Source organism: Ovis canadensis, chromosome 3, assembly GCF_042477335.2.
Source record: "Ovis canadensis isolate MfBH-ARS-UI-01 breed Bighorn chromosome 3, ARS-UI_OviCan_v2, whole genome shotgun sequence".
Lineage (NCBI taxonomy): Eukaryota > Metazoa > Chordata > Mammalia > Artiodactyla > Bovidae > Ovis > Ovis canadensis.
The window spans coordinates 138,281,891-138,298,767 of record NC_091247.1 but is presented as its reverse complement, the minus strand read 5'-3'; the positions used below and the strand labels follow the sequence as shown (position 1 = coordinate 138,298,767).

At 40.5% G+C, this 16,877-nt stretch overlaps 1 pseudogene; it reads right to left on the bottom strand.

The window, feature by feature from the left end:
* Positions 1–16,877, bottom strand: part of LOC138436304 (FUN14 domain-containing protein 1-like) — a 28,825-nt pseudogene that overhangs the window by 2,888 nt on the left and 9,060 nt on the right.

Below are 16,877 nucleotides of genomic sequence, written 5' to 3'. Positions count from 1 at the left end.
GTTGCTGTTTTTCAATCACTCAGTCATGTCTGATTCTTTGCACAACCCCAGGGACTGCAGCACGCCAGTCTCCTCCGTCCTCCACTATCTCTCAGAGTTTGCTCAAATTCACGTCCATTGAGTAGGTGATGCTATCTAACCATCTCATCCTCTGCTGCCCCCTTCTCCTTTAGTCAGAGCTTAATGTAAGGAAAGAAATAACTCCAGGTATTCTAAGCAGGAAGGAATTTAGCACATTGATGCTCGATGTACGATGCTCACAAAACTGTTGGAAAGACTGAAAGAACAGGAGTCAGAAGGTGCCACTGAACTTGTTGGATGAAGAACATACCGCTGTGGTTATAATCAAGAGGTCCAGAAGCTGCTGATCCCACTGTCATAACTGTCAACACCACCCACATATGGCCCAAAGCTTCTGAGAACAAGGCTGTAGCTGCTACTTATAACTTTCTTAATCAACTACCCTTTCCATGTTGTTTCTGTCAATCAGCACCTAGCTGGTTTGGGTTCCTGGTGGAGAGGCCCAAACCTTTATTCCTGAAGGAGCTAGCCTTTAGGGGTTCTGTCTGCACTGGGGGTGCTCCAATCTTCCATCAGCTCTACCCTAGTCATGGAGCTACCGTGAGGCACCCCAGAAGATCCCCTGCTCTCATTGCAAAGCAACCACTTTGTTTCACCCCAGCTGGTACAAGAACCCCTTTGCCCGTTGATTCAGTGGCATTAAGGATATAAAAGTTTCCTAGGAATTAATACCTCTAAACCAGAATCTAAGTTTAGAGAGATGAGAAGCAAGAAAAACGTTGAAGTTGGTCAGTATGTGTAACAGTGAGAGAAATAGGGGCTTCTCCACTGGCTCAGTGGTAAAGAATCCACCCGCAAAGAAGGAAATGTGAGTTCAATCCCTGGGTCGGGAAGATCCCCTGGAGGAGGGCATAGCAATCCACTCTCGTATTCTTGCCTGGAAAATCCCATGGGTAGAGGAGCCTGGTGGACTGTAGTCCTTAGGGTTGCAAAGAGTCAGACACGACTGAAGTTACTGAGCACACGTGCACATACATGAGAAAATTCAACCCGACATACACTTCTTAGTACCTAGACCCATACATTTTGGCTATAGGAATAGTATCTCCAACCATGGCTCTCTCAGTCAGTCTTACAAGACAGCACCCCAAACTCACAAAGTATCATCTCCCAGCTGGCTCTGTAGTAGAATCTTCATTAGACCCTTCTATCATTTCATAATAGAATACATGTTAAGACTGCTGAATCCTATGAGCCTGAACCCACTGCTTCACTTCTTTTGGTGTGTAATTTGGATGGGAGAGATACAGTATGGCTTATCATAATGGTGAAGAAGGCACTTGATAAGTTCATGGATGAGGGGGCTGACAGAAGCATTATGGGCAGAGAAGGCAAATCTGGAGCCAGAAAAAATGTCTATTCAAGTGAGGCAAAGCACAGCCTCTCCATGATGGAAGGGATCGCTATAATCAGCCTGTCTTAGCTGATTCCCTCAGGTACAGTATCATAGGCTCATTATTGGTCTGAGCTGTTGGCAGATTATCCTCAGGAAGTATATGGTAGCCAGATCTACTTTGGTGAGAGAAAAATCTGTTTCGTTGCATAATTTCCAACCTGTGCCCATAGCTACTGTATTAAGAGTTCTCTCTCTGTCTCCTGAGCAGTTTGATAGAGAATGACTGACATTTAATGATGCAGGTGATCCCAGCCACCTCATTATTGAGACTTCTTGGAACCCTTTGGTGACTGAGCATTTACCAATCCGTAGTTTTGTTGATTGTCCCTATTGTATCCTTGATTTCTAATTTTAACTTTTACAATTATTATTTCTGTCCATCTGCTTCGACTATAGGGGAGGTTTTGTGACTTCTTTTTTTTTGGTAATTTCTTGAGTTGGAACTTAGCTTTTCGTTTCTTTTTCTTCTTTTCTAATGTATTAAGACAATAAAGGACTATTCTAATGCTATGTTAGCTATATCTTACCTATTTTGAACGTATGTTTTCTTTATTATTCAGTCTAAATATTACCCAGTTTCCAATTTTAGTTACACTTCAATTTTTTTCATGAATTTCCAACTATATGGGAATTCAATATTTTTTTATTATTGCTATCTAAATTAATTGCTTGCATGCAGAGAAAAATGGCCTGTATAACACATTCTTTTTAAAAAGTTGGAGTATATTTACTTTACAATGTTGTGTTAGTTTCTGCTGTACAGCAAGTGAATCAGCTTTGTGTGTACACATATCCCCTCTTTTTTGAATCGTCTTCCCGTTTAGGTCACCACAGAGCCCTGAGTAGAGTTCCCTGTGCTATGGGTAACACCAATTCTTTTTATTTGTTGAGATTTGTTTTGTGGTCCAATATGTGGTCAGTTTTGGAAAGGTTCTGTATATTTTTAAAACACAGTGTATTTCCTAATTGTTATATAAAGATTTGTGTTATTCAAATCTCCTATGTCTTTACTAATTTGTGTCTACCAGTGTGCCAGTTACTAGAGAATTATAATTTTAAATCTCCAACTATTATGGTAAATTTATAAATTTCTTATTATAGCTTTGTTTTATGTATTTAAGTCAGCACATAAAAGTAAATGCTATATCTTCCTGGTAAACTTGTTTTCATGATTCTATAGTGATTACATTTTAAAAATCTTAAGGTCTAACGAATTGTGGTAAGATAGGCACACCATAGACTTACCATGTTAAGCATACAGTTTGGTGGCATTAAGTACATTCCCACTGTTGTGCAATTACCACCACTCTCCGTCTCTAGAACTTTGCCATCATCCATCACAAACTGAAAATTTGTACCTATTAACCAATAACTTCCTATCATCCTCTCCCTGAAGCCCACAGTAACCACTTTTCTATGTATCTTAAAGCTGATTTTGTCCCATCTTAATATAGTAATATCAGCTTATTTGGTATTTTTCCCATTCTTTTAATCTCAAACATTCTATGTCATTATGACATACAACAGCACATAACTAAATTTTAAAATCCAGTCTGACAGTCTCAATCTGTTAACTGTTGATGTTAGTCCATTTATATTTGATGAACTTACTAATAACTTTTGTTGTATATGTACCAGATTATTTTGTGCTTATATTTTTTCAGTGTCTCTCTTGTTGCTTTGTATGAAGTTGATGAAAGTTTTGAAAAATTTTCCTCTTCTCCTTTACGAATTTGAATGTTGTATATTCTATTTCTATTCTTTTCATGATTATTCTTATTTTTAAACAGTAATCTTAATTGGCCTAAGCAATATCCCTATTGTCCTCCCAAATTACCCAAGAAACTTGGAACTCTAATTCTGATCGTATCTCTCTCATTTTATACGTTATTGCTGTCCAGTATTACAACACCCCTTATTTTTATATCCCCAAATTAGTCACTATTACTATTGTTTGCCTAGTCAATGCTTGTTTAGATATACCACGTTTTCAGTGTCTTTACTCATCGAAACTATTCTCACAATTCTTATTTTTATCTCACTTCCTCCTCCTGGGTTGAAATTTTCTTTAGGAAATTCCCTAAAGAAAATGTCTTTAGTGGGAGGTCTATTTGTGTTAAGAAACCTGCTGTTTGTCTGGAAATTTATCTATTTCATGCTTACTCTTGAATGATAGTATAGCTGACTAAAGAATTCATGCTGCTACTTAAAAAAAAAAAAGAATTCATGCTGAAAAATTTAAGACTTTAGAACTTTGAATACACTTTTTCTTGTTATCTAGTCTCTTTTGTGGCTTTCAGAAAGTCTGCCATGAATAAAATTGTTACTTTGAAGATAATGTGTCTTTCTCTCTGTTTGCTTTTTAAACTTTTCTCACTGTAGTTGGAATTGAATAAAACATTCATAGCAAGGTATATGAGTATGGATGTAGTTTAATCAATCCTGCTGAAGATTTCTGCAATCTTAATCTGAGGACTCAGGTCTTCAGTTAATTCTGGAACACTCTCAGCCATAATCTCTTTGATAAAACGTGTCCTCCTCCCAGGCTCTTTATTCTCTCCTCCAGAACTACTATATGTTGGACCTTCTTATTCTCCAACTCACCTTATAGTCTCTAATATATTCTAACTCTTTATCTCCTGCATTACCTTCTGAACAATTTCCTCAGCTCTCTCCTCTAGCTTTGTAATTCTGTTTTTACTTATACCTGAACACCGAAGAATTGATGCTTTTGAACTGTGGTGTTGGAGAAGACTCTTGAGAGTCCCTTGGACTGCAAGGAGATCCAACCAGTCCATTCTGAAGGAGATCAGCCCTGGGATTTCTTTGGAAGGAATGATGCTAAAGCTGAAACTCCAGTATTTGACCACCTCATGCGAAGAGTTGACTCATTGGAAAAGACTTTGATGCTGGGAGGGATTGGGGGCAGGAGGAGAAGGGGACGGATGGCTGGATGGCATCACTGACTCAATGGATGTGAGTCTGAGTGAACTCCGGGAGTTGGCGATGGACAGGGAGGCCTGGAGTGCTGCGTTCATGGGGTCACAAAGAGTCGGACATGACTGAACGACTGAACTGAACTGAGATTTCTTTTTATTCACCTACTTAGTTTCTTTTTTAAACTTAAAAAAAATTGAAGTGCATCACATATGTAGAAGTGGACACAAAAAATGTATTGTTGAATTAATTATTATAGTTACAGTAACAGATCAAGAAATAGAATGTTGCCAAATCCCAGGTGCCCTCCCTCTACATCTTCCCAATCACACTGTCTTCCTCTCCACTAGAGGTAACCACAATCCTGATTTTCATGGTAATCTCTGTCTTGTATTTAAAAAAAAAAAAAAAAAAAGCTCTACCACCTAAGTATGTATTCCTAAACAATATAGATTAGTTTCATTTGTTTTCAAACATTATAAAATAAATACTGTATGTAAAATTTTCTGTTCTTGTCTTTGGACCAATATTATACACTAAATATCTACCTACTTTATCTGTGGCTCATTCATTTTTGTGTGTATGTTTATGTACTATTCTACTGTCTAATATACCAAATATTTAACTATTCTACTACTATGAACATCTCATTGTTTTCCATTGGGGCTATTATGAACAATGTTGCTAAGAACATTATGGTTCAAGTATACTGGTACATATAGATGTGCATTTTTGTAGGTTATATACTTAGAAAAGAATTCCTGAGTCCTAAGATATGCATACCTTCAAACTTATCTGACTTTATTTATCTAAATAAAGTCAGCCACTGTTTCCACTGTTTCCTCACTTATTTGCCATGAAGTGATGGGATCAGATGCCATGATCTTACTTTTCTGAATGTTGAGCTTTAAGCCAACTTTTTCACTCTCCTCTTTCACTTTCATCAAGAGGCTTTTTAGTTCCTCCTCACTTTCTGCCATAAGGGTGGTGTCATCTGCATGTCTGAGGTGATTGATATTTCTCCCGGCAATCTTGATTCCAGCTTATGCTTCCTCCAGCCCAGCGTTTCTCATGATGTACTCTGCATACAAGTTCAATAAGCAGGGTGACAATATACAGCCTTGACGTACTCCTTTTCCTATTTGGAACCAGTCTGTTGTTCCATGTCCAGTTCTAACTGATGCTTCCTGACCTAGTCCATTCAATAATTTGTAAGGACTTAGTTCCTTGATTTCTTCCTGTTTAAAATCCCCAGGGAGATATTTTTTTCAGTCCTGAATCCTGACTCATACAATGACTCTTGTACATCACATAATCTAAGATGATATCAAAGGTAAGAAGCACCATTATTTTACTGAATTAAGAAAGCCATTACTGCAATTAAACTAAGACAAATACTTAATCGACACAGAAATTCAGACGTAGGTTTTATAGTTTATTACTTGTGTATTCATTAGAAAAAAATAGGAAATTCCCTGGCGGTCCAGTGGTTAGGACTCCATGCTTTCACTCCCAAGGACCTGGGTTCCATCTGTGGTTGGAGAACTAAGATCCCACAAGCTGCACAGTGCAGCAAAAAGAGAAGAAATATATATATAAGGGGAATAAATGAATTAAGGCACTTCTAAGACGTCTTCACATTTGGAGTCCATATATTCTGAATGCTTTTAAAATGCCATGCATTTGCATGTAATGGCATCCTCTGTGATCTCAAGGGCATTTCCCAAGAGTGCCCCGCATGGCCTCCAGAATTTGTTCAATGTTGCTGTTATATTTCTCAGCTAAAGAATTCCTATACCATGCCCCACTAATAAAAAATTGAATCCCAAAATGGCATGAAAGGAGGCAAAAATACACACACACACACACACACACACACACACACACATCATAGGAGAATGTGTTTTCACATGTTGCAATTGTTTTCCAGACCAGAACCCAGACCAAGATAAACTTCTTTGTTCTTTCCCTTTACTAAGGAGCGCATATATTAGTTGGAGTACAGTTGTTTTATAATTTTTTTCAGGGAGCAGATATTTTTGTTTGTTTGTTTGTTTGTTTTTAAGATATTTTTTCTAATCTTCCTTTTTATTTGGGCCAAATTTTGATTCCTAATCTAATGCAACCATTAAAATCCTAAAAAAAAAAAAATAACAATAGTGGGTATTGACTGGAGAAATGGAATACAAATTACTTAATCTAATTAAACATATCAAATTGGAAGAAATAAGTAAACCTAAATAATTCTAAAGTTTGTATTTGTTCCTGTATTTATAATATTTATTTACATTCCTGTATTTATAATATTTTAAAATTAACATTCTGATTGGTGTTTAGCTTTAAGAACAAAACAAACAAACAAAAGAAAAACAATCCTTTGATTACCAGGATCAGCAATCACTCCTAAATACACTGGAGAAGAAGCTTCAGGATCAGTTCTCACCATTTATTGTTCAAGTTTTCAGCTCTCTTCTTATTTTTGGTTCCTTAGGAGAATTTTCTTTCTAACAAGTTCAGCTATATGTATTTTTTTAACTTATATTTTATCCAGTATTTCTAAGTGGTTTATAGTAAAGCATTTTTACTTGCTATAATGCTAGAAAGAAAAGCCCATCTCATTAATATGTTCTACAAAATTTCCATTTAACAAATGAGAAAATTAAGTCTCAAGGAGATTAAATCATTTCCCAAAGCTTACACGGATAACAAATGGTAGAACCAAGTTTAAACCTGAGGTCTTGAACTTCCTTGTTGACTCAGTGGATAAGAATCTTCCTGCCAAAGCAAGGGACACGGGTTTTATTCCTAGCTGGGGAAGATTCCACATGCCTCGGAGCAATTAAGCCCTTGCACCACAGCTACCGAGCCCACAGGCTCAATAAAATTTCTAGAAGAGAACATAGGCAAAACATTCTTTTACATAAATCATAGCAATGTTTTCTTAAGCTATTCTCCAGAAATGATGGAAATAAAAACAAAAATAAAAAATAAACAAAAGCTAATCAAACTTATAAGCTTTTGCACAGCAAAGGAAACTATCAACAAAATGAAAAGACAACCTACAGACTAGGGGAAAATATTTGCAAACGATGAAACCAAAAGAGCTTAATTTTCAAAATATGCCAACAGTTAATACAAGTCAATACTGGGGAAAAAAAGAAAAAAAAAAACACCTAACAGCCCAATCAAAAATAGACAAAAGAACCTAAATAGACATTTCTCCAAAGAAGACATACAAATGGCCAGTTAGACATGACAAGATGCTCAACATTGTTAATTGTTTGAGAAACGCAAATCAAAACTACAATAAGGTACCACCTCACACTGGTCAGAATGGTTATCATTAAGAAGTCTACAAATAATAAATCCTGGGACTTCCCTTGTGGTCCAGTGGTTAAGAATCCACCTGCCAATGCAGGAGACACGAGTTTGATCCCTGGTCCGGGAAGATTCCACGTGCATTGGGACAACTAAGCCTGAGTGCCACAGCTATTGAGCCCATGCTCTAGAACCTGATAGCCCCAACTCCTGAAGGCTGAACTGTCTAGAGCTTGTGCTCACAAGAGAAGCCACCACAATGAGAAACACTCGCATTGCAGCTAGAGAGTAGCCTCTGCTCGCTACAACTAGAGAAAGCCCACACACAGCAACAAAGACCCTACACAGCCAAAAATAAATTAAACAAATAAATTTTTAAAAATAAATGCTGGAGAGAGTGTGCAGCAAAGGGAACTCTCCTGCACTGTCGGTGGGAATGTAAACTGGTGCAGCCAATATGGAAAACAGTATAGAGGTTCCTTAAAAAACTAAAAATAGAGTCGCCATATGATCCAGCAATCCCACTCTTCAGCATATATCTGGAGAAAAAGCTAATTCAAAAAAATACATTCACCTCAGTGTTCATAGCAGTACTATTTACAAGAGCAAAGACATGAAACTAACCTAACTGTCCACCAACAAGGGAACAGATAAAGAAGATGTATACACAACAGAATACTGTTCAACCATAAAAAAGATTGAAAGAATGCTATTTGCAGCAACGTGAATGGACCTAGAGATTATCATCCAAAGTGAACTAAGTCAGAAAGAGAAACAGAAATGCCCTGTGATATCACTTACACATGGAATCTGAAATATGACACAAATGAATGTTATGAAACAGAAACAGACTCACAGACATAGAAAACAAATTTATGGTTGCCAAAGGAGAAAGCGGGTGAAGGAAGATAAAACAGGAGTTTAAGATTAGCAGATACAAACCACTATATATAAAATACGGAGAAGGCAATGGCACCCCACTCCAGTACTCTTGCCTGGAAAATCCCATGGACGGAGGAGCCTGGTGGGCTGCAGTCCATGGGGTCGTGAAGAGTTGAACACGACTGAGCAACTTCACTTTCACTTTTCACTTTCATGCATTGGAGAAGGAAATGGCAACCCACTCCAGTGTTCTTGCCTGGAGAATCCCAGGGACGGGGGAGCCTCATGGGCTGCCGTCTATGGGGTCGCAGAGTCGGACCCGACTGAAGCGACTTAGCAGTAGCAGCAGCAGCAGCATATATAAAATAAATAAACAACAAAGTCCTACTATATAGCACAAGGAATTATATTCAATATCCTGTAATAAACCATAAAGGAAAGAATATGAAAAGCATATATATATAAAACTGCATAACTTTGCTGTACACCAGAAACTAACACAACACTGTAAATCAACTACAATTAAAAAATCTTTTAGAACAAAAAACAAACCACAGTGGAATGTTGATGAATTTTTGAATGTTATATTTTAAAAACTATACTTCTGGAGACTTCCCTCGTGGTCCAGTGGTTAAGAATCTGCCTTGCAATGCAGGGACACAGGTTCGATCTCTGTTGGGGGAACTAAGATCCCACCTGCCTCGGGCAACTAGGCCAGTGTGCTGCAAATAAAGGGCCTGCAAACCACAACGAAAGATCCTGCATGACACAACAGAGTCTGCAACTATGACCTGATGCAGCCAAATAAATTAAAATAAATCAAATTATACAAAAATAGACTTCTGGGCTTGAAAGCCACCTGAAAAAGGGCATCTTGTCCATCCCCCTGCCTCCAGGCAGAACCACCCTCCAACCATTATTCACAATCTTTGCTAGATGATAATTTCCCTGGGATCTAAGGTGCTATAGAAGACAAACTATAAATTCTTTTAGTCAAGCTCAGGCTTAGTGAGTCTCCCTGGCAGGGTTTTCTCCCTTGTCTGAACTCATTCTCTCCTTGTGCACCTTCAGTCATTCCTATTCACCAGGGAGAGACAAAAGAGCTTTCCTTGTCCTCTTCAAAATAGCATCTCTGCCCTCTCCCCATTACCCAGTAACTGCAATTGCAAGCCCCTATTGAATCACTCAGATCCTTTAAGCTTTTCCTTCTTTCTTCCTTTTTGGTCATGAATTTTTTTCTTCGCTATTACTCCTGGTGAGTTATCTCCCATTAATGATGCTGACATACAGAACACAGATAAAGTGCTTTATAAATGCTAAATAATCACACAGGCTTAGCTTTGTGATACAGGTTATCTCAGACTGTTGTGTTATGGGATCAGCACCCTGCTGGCATTCAGGATGAAGTTTACCAGCTGCAGACTTTATTTATTTACTTATTTTTTTTTGCAATGGAATATTATGGCAAGTGTCAGGGCTCTAATAGGAGCCTTCAAAAAAAAGAGTGTGCTATTATTTGCTGGTCTGTATGTTCGACATGCATAACTATGTGGATCTTTAAAGTATGCTAACAAAGGTCTGTCTAGCCAAGGTTTTTCCAGTGGTCATGTATGGATGTGCAAGTTGGACTGTGAAGAAAGCTGAGCACCAAAGAATTGATGCTTTTGAACTGTGGTGTTGGAGAAGACTCTTGAGAGTCCCTTGGACTGCAAGGAGATCCAACCAGTCCATTCTAAAGGAGATCGGTCCTGGGATTTCTTTGGAAGGAATGATGCTAAAGCTGAAACTCCAGTACTTTGGCCACCTCATGCGAAGAGTTGACTCGTTGGAAAAGACTGATGCTGGGAGGGATTGGGGGCAGGAGGAGAAGGGGACGACAGAGGATGAGATGGCTGGATGGCATCACCGACTCGATGGACATGAGTTTGGGTAAACTTTGGGAGTTAGTGATGGACAGGGAGGCCTGGCATGCTGCAATTCGTGGGGTCGCAAAGAGCGACTGAACTGAAGTGAACTGAATAGGTTTTCAGAATGTGGCTGCTCTGGGAGACCAGAGCAAAGTCTTTGCGTTCGATATTAATCAGGATAGAGGTAGAGAGAGATCCAGAGAGAAGAGGGCCTGAACACCAGTTCTGGAGGAAATGGGCACACATCCGTAACACAGACACTCAATCTGCTTAAAATGTTAAAAAAAAAAAAAAATGTTTTGACTACATAGTGCCAAATGGCCAACATAACTGATTTTTTCATTGACTTAACTAAAGCATTCCATCGTGTAACTGCAGTCAGTCTCCAACATTTGGGCAGAACAGGTGACTATAGACCTAGTCATTCTCAGGTTCATTATGTGACACCAACGCAGCTGTTAAAAAATGAAAATTTCAGTCATTAACCCCTGACAATATCAAAAGCCCTCACAATATCAAAAAAAATAAGTTTTGCCATTAGAAAACAGAACTAAAAAATTATTGGGGCATTTTGTAGACAACTATGGTCATCTTCTGATCTTCTTTTTCACCAAACTTTCTGGCCACTTGGATAACACGGCATATGTGATATATGTGCATTCTGACGATAGCTAAGAGGAAGCTTAGAGTTTTTAAACAACTTTCACACTTAATGGATGAAGAAGCAGAGTCAGAGAGAAAGTAGATTACCAAAGGACAGTCTGCTATTAGGTGAGAGACATGGACTAATAGTTCATATATCTTTACTCCTACAGGGTCCAGTGCACTTTCCTCTGCAGCACACATGCTAGTGCCAGTTAGATATTGGACTGATTTTTTGTAGTTCGTTCAAAAAAAAAAATTAGGCACTATGTGGCTTGAAGTAGTTGGTTAGCTGATATTCTTTTTTATAGACAAAAAAAATAGATAAGATGATTTAAACACCATTTAAAGTCTACTATTCTTTTAATTTTTTCTATAGTATGTGAAATGGGCAGCAGTTAATAGCACTTGTGTCTCTGTGCGGATCTGAAATGGTGTATCTTCACATCTGTGGTCTTCTAATACAGATATACATATATTAGAAACACATATACAGATATATATATGAGAATGTTATTCAGCATGTGTGTATGAAGGGGTCAGTGTTACACTTTCTTCCATGGGATATACACTTCTCAAGCTCCTTCAGCTAATCTATTGCACTACTATATTTGTTGGTGCGTCTTCTGCCTCCTTTTTCTAAAGGGTTCCAGAAGAAACACAAGCAGGCCATATAAAGACAAGTACCTGCAGCCCTAAACACACTGATGGAGACACAGACAGGCGCATGCTACCTCACATTCCCTAGCTCCTCCCTGGATGCTCCTGCAGTAGCTAGAAGACATTATTGCTACTTCAGGCTGGAACTGGGGAAGCAGCTTGCTTTTTCTGTTTACCCCTCTGTTGCTAACCGAAGATGACTGCATTGCCCTCCTTTGCTTGGATTTTACTTCTTTCTGAAAGGTAGCCGGGGCAAAATCTTCCTCCCTTGTCAGCATTATGGCCACACACGCTTTTACCCAGAAATTCAAGTTCGGCCCATCTTTTCCTGCCAGCTTTATAATTCAACAGCTTCTTAGCCTCTTCTCCCGTAACTTCCTGTTGCAGAATTTCTGCTCAACCGGACTCCTGCACTCTGCACACCAACACAGTCTCCAGTCTCTAAATTGCACAAGCCATTGCCCAGCCTGGGGCACAAGCTGTTCTCCACATCTGCCCTCAGCCCCATCTCAGCTCTGAGCGACCTCCGCTCCTTAAGGAGTCTTCTCTGGCAGATTCCTCCAGCCTCTCTTCAGCTCCTGCTCCTCCTCCTCCTCCCTGTGCGTGGACGTCTCTGTCATCTCCTCTGTCTCTCAGCCTTCTCCTCTTTTCTTGCTGGGTCCTGAGCCGGTGTTCCACCTCTGCGCACAGATTGGATAAGTCTCCCCTGTGCAGGAAACCAACCTCACCTCTTGTGGTGTCCCCGCCCCCAGGGTGGGCAGTGCCTTGCTCTCCATAGGGGTGTTGATTGACAGACTGGCTAGGGTAGAAGCTCCTATCTCTTTTCTCATTTAATTTGATGTGTTTGGCATTGGTTGCTTGAGAGGTATTTTTGAGGAGGAGAGGAGTGCCGGAGGCCTTCTTCCTGTTCTTTCCCTTCCCAAATAGACTAGTATTTCAACCTGACAGCTCCCAGCCAGTCCTCTGGTGATGGGGCACTGAGGGTTCACTTTCCTGATGTTTTCGTTCTAAAGTCTTTGCCAGGGTCATGTTGTTGAAGACTGCCAAGTGACGGCAGCCCCTGACCCTGCTACTGAACCTACACATTTTACAGGTACTACCGTTGTCAGTAAATTATAGAAACCAACAGCAAAAATGAGGGGGGACAAGAGGTCTTGAGAGATCATCCTGGACATGCCCCTGTCTCTGGTCTAGTACTCATCCATTTCTGCTCAGGTAAATTAGAAAAGATCTAGTATTCAAAGTGATACACAAGGAAACTGGATACATACTCTTCAATTCCCATTCCCTTGTCTAACAGCCCTCACTGTATGAAAAACATGTTTCATTAAAGAGACCTGCCTCTTCTTTTGACTGAAAGTCCCTTCCCACTTTGGCTGCTCTCAGAAAGTAGAGGATAGTGAATATAGCTTACTGTACACTTGAAAATGTGAATTAGAAGATTGGACATGATCCAGAGAAAATGGGCCAAGTGGTCATGGTCATCCATGATGGATTATTCAATCTTTAACCCAATCTGCCATTCTTTCCAAAGATCAGGCTATTTTCCAGACTGTTTTAGTTGCTCTCTGTGGACATCTGAAATCCCTCCATGCTGACAATTGTAAGCAGGTTTCTTAGGTGGTAAGAAATGGTAGGCAACATTTCAATGCCTTTTGTCTACCTACATCCCACCCTATAGCTCTTCCCCTTGAGCAGGCTCAGAAAATGCCACTTAATAAAATGCACACTTAAAAGGTCTCTGCTATGCCAAGCAACTGTTCCTAAGCAGGAAGAAAATGTCATCTGGTTAATCCATCCACTCACTACAATATATCTAGATTTTTTGAAATAACCCAATGAAGGGTTGAAGTTTTCCTTTATCAGGATGTAGACAGCCCTAAAAACCTATAGCCAAGCAGGATCCACAGATAGAGTAAACTGTATCATTAACACTTCTGCACTTGGCATGCTGTTGCCGGACAGGCTTTCTCCTCACCTGGTGACCGCAAGGCTGGCCTGAATGCCTTGGCACTGGCTATAAAGAGGGATGCTAGTATCTCAAAAATGCCAGAGTCTGACAGGCATTTTAACTATCAGACAACTGCTGTGATTTCCATAAAAGAAGAAGTAGAATGCAAAACAGAACTGCAGAGAGGAAAGGGCCCAGTTCCTAATATTGGAAAGGGCCCCAAACCAGGAATTCATTCTCTGTGAATGAGCCTAGTCTACAATCTAGGCAAGATGATGGGAGAAGTTTGGGTGAACTAATTCAAAACAATGTATTCTCCTTACCTTTGGAGAAATGTTTACATACCAGCCATTTTTGCAGGAAACCAGTGGGGGCCATTTCTACACAACCTAGTGAATGAATGGTGATTCTTTACTCAAATTTGGAAACACATCAGACTAATAACTCAGAAAATCTACTTAAAAATCATAAATTGTCTAGACCTCCATTCTCTTGTCTATATATCCAATTAAGTAACTAATGGCCAAAGTTCTGCTTCATTTGGTGCTGTGTACCATTACAGCAGCCTTGATCCGGTTAGTTTATCTAAACTCAAAGTCACTGGACATTGTTCAAACCAATCCCCCACTATCTCCACCTCTCAAACCACTAGTTGATCTGAAACAGCAGCTGAGGATAGGGGGAAGGAAAAACTCATGCTAAGTAATAAGTCAAAACTACCCCCTCCTTCCCTCTATAGACATCTAGACTGAAGCAATCCTGAATTAGGGAGAGGAGAAGATATCACATTCAATCAAACTCAGGATACAATCAAACTTGAAGATACAACAGACTGGATATTCTAATTACAGATTTGAAATTGTATATATGACTTGAAGTTGTTATCAGACTGTCACCTAAGAAGAGGCAGAAGAATCTTGGAGCCTCTTGGAGTTTTAACCCCAGTAAAGGTGACCTAACATCCATTGACATTTATAAGGGACGATTTTGTTTTTAAAGAGCATGTCAGTCAATAATAAAATCCAAAATGTACAGTGGATCAAACACAATAGGTTATTTCTCCCTTGGGTAAGGTCCTAGGCAAATGATACCTGTCAGTGGGCAGTTCTCCACAAGTGATTCAATGAGCCAGGCTCTTCCCTTGAGAATCTCCACTGTTCCCTAGGGCCTCAAGATTAGCATCAAACAGAAGAAGGAGACAGAAAGCACTGGGGGAGGGGATGGGGGCACATCCACTTATTAAAAGCTTTGGCTAGAAAATGGCATTCATTCCATTAACAAAAACTTAGTCACGTGGCCACATCAAAATGCAAAGGAAACTGGGGAATGTAGTCCAGCTGTGAAGAGCTACCAGATTTGGGGGAAATAATTGCTATAGAGACCAACCTGGAAAATCCTCAAGAAGAACCAATGGTTCTACAGCACCTTTGTAAAAATACTTCTTTCTTCAAAAGGAAGAGCATCATTCTCCAAAGAGATCTTTTTTCCCAGATGGCATGTGTTGGTGAATGTGGGAGAGAAAAGATGGGGAGGAAAAGAGAGGACTCCTGGGAAAGAACAGAGGGTACGGCAATCAGGTGGCCATGCAGATGGACAGGGTCCTGCAGCTTGCCTACCCAGACCCTCCACTCACAAGAGACTGGGTTCTTCTCCCATGGAACTTCTGGCCTCTTGTGTAATGAAGATGTGCCTGAAACCCCTAGGTCTTGGGAAGTGTGGAAGAGAACACAACCCTAAAAAACTTTTTGTTATTGAAAAGAATCCAATACAGCTTATGGACACAGAGGCCATAAAAATCCAGTGAAAGCAGAAGAACTGCCCAGTCTTTCAACCCTAAACAAAATCATATTTGACACGAGGGTAATTCCAAAACTGGATTTAAGTTTGTTTGGTTTTTTTTTTTATGCTTCATTCTGGTAGGATCAGAAGACACATCTGGCAGAGATGAGGTCATCTCAAGAAGAGTTTGAATATTTACAATTAAAAACAAAAAAACACTTGCCTCTCTTGGCGTCTCACTCCTGATGGGAGCAAACAGCTTCTTCACTGGATTTATCACCTAAGGCAAAGTTTCCAGCAACTTGTTATCTAAATTTCAAGCCTCTGGCTCGCTATTAAAAATAAAAGGGTATCTCCGTTCTTCCCTAGATGTTCCATTCTGCAGAGACACTCATTACCTTATTCATGTATGTGGGAAGAGAACGTTTTCCTGTTCCCCTAGTTTCGCTGGGGTTTTATGTTAAGCACCCTTCCCCGCTGGGTTTCTTGAAATAATCTGGAAGTCACGCAGGAAAAACACACTGAGGGAGACGGGGGTGGGGGTGGGGGTCTGTCAAATCCCAAAGCAAAGAGCAGCGGAGGCTTTCTAAGTAAAATGAAACGGACTTAGGGAGGAAAGAATTCGTTAGTGTAGACACTTAAGGGTTGGATTTACTCCGGGTTCCCCGCAACGCCGTGATAGAGTAGAACGTCGTTTCTGGGAGTTCCAAAGCTGCGAACTGAGGTCTTCGGAGGCGTCGGGGGTTCGAAGGCGTGGAGGACCTGGGGTTCCCGGTGCTGCACCCCGCGGAGGCGGGAGATGAGTACCCGCCCGCAGCGGCTGAAGCTTGCACACTGCCTGGAGAAGGAGGCGAACTTCTGGAAAAACGGTTTTGAGGAGCCATCAGTCCTGGAAGGGCGAATGCGGTTAAGTGATTCGGTCCCCTGCAGTGAAGGTGCTGGCGGCCTCGGCTTCTGGGAAGGGCGGGAGGCGCTGGGCGGATGCCGGGCCCTAGTGAAGCGCGCATACACACAAGGTCCGCTAGGAATGTTTGGAAACACGTTTCTCCCCATTCGAGGATTTTTTTTTCCCCTCTTCTTTAAATCTGCTCCCCTCAAAAAAACAAAGGTGTGAATGGGTAGATGCCACCTGGTCTGGGAACTGAGGTTGTGACTCGTGCAGATTTCGTTTGGTTCAGGCTGAGAAGAAAAGGGTCTCCAGGCCCCAGGCTGGGAGCGGGGACGTCTGTCTGAAATTGTGCAAACCGTCTGGGGCTCCTTCGAGAGGGGCGCGCGACCCCGGCTGCCCAAAGACTCAGGAAGTTCCATGGAAGTAGGCGTCGGG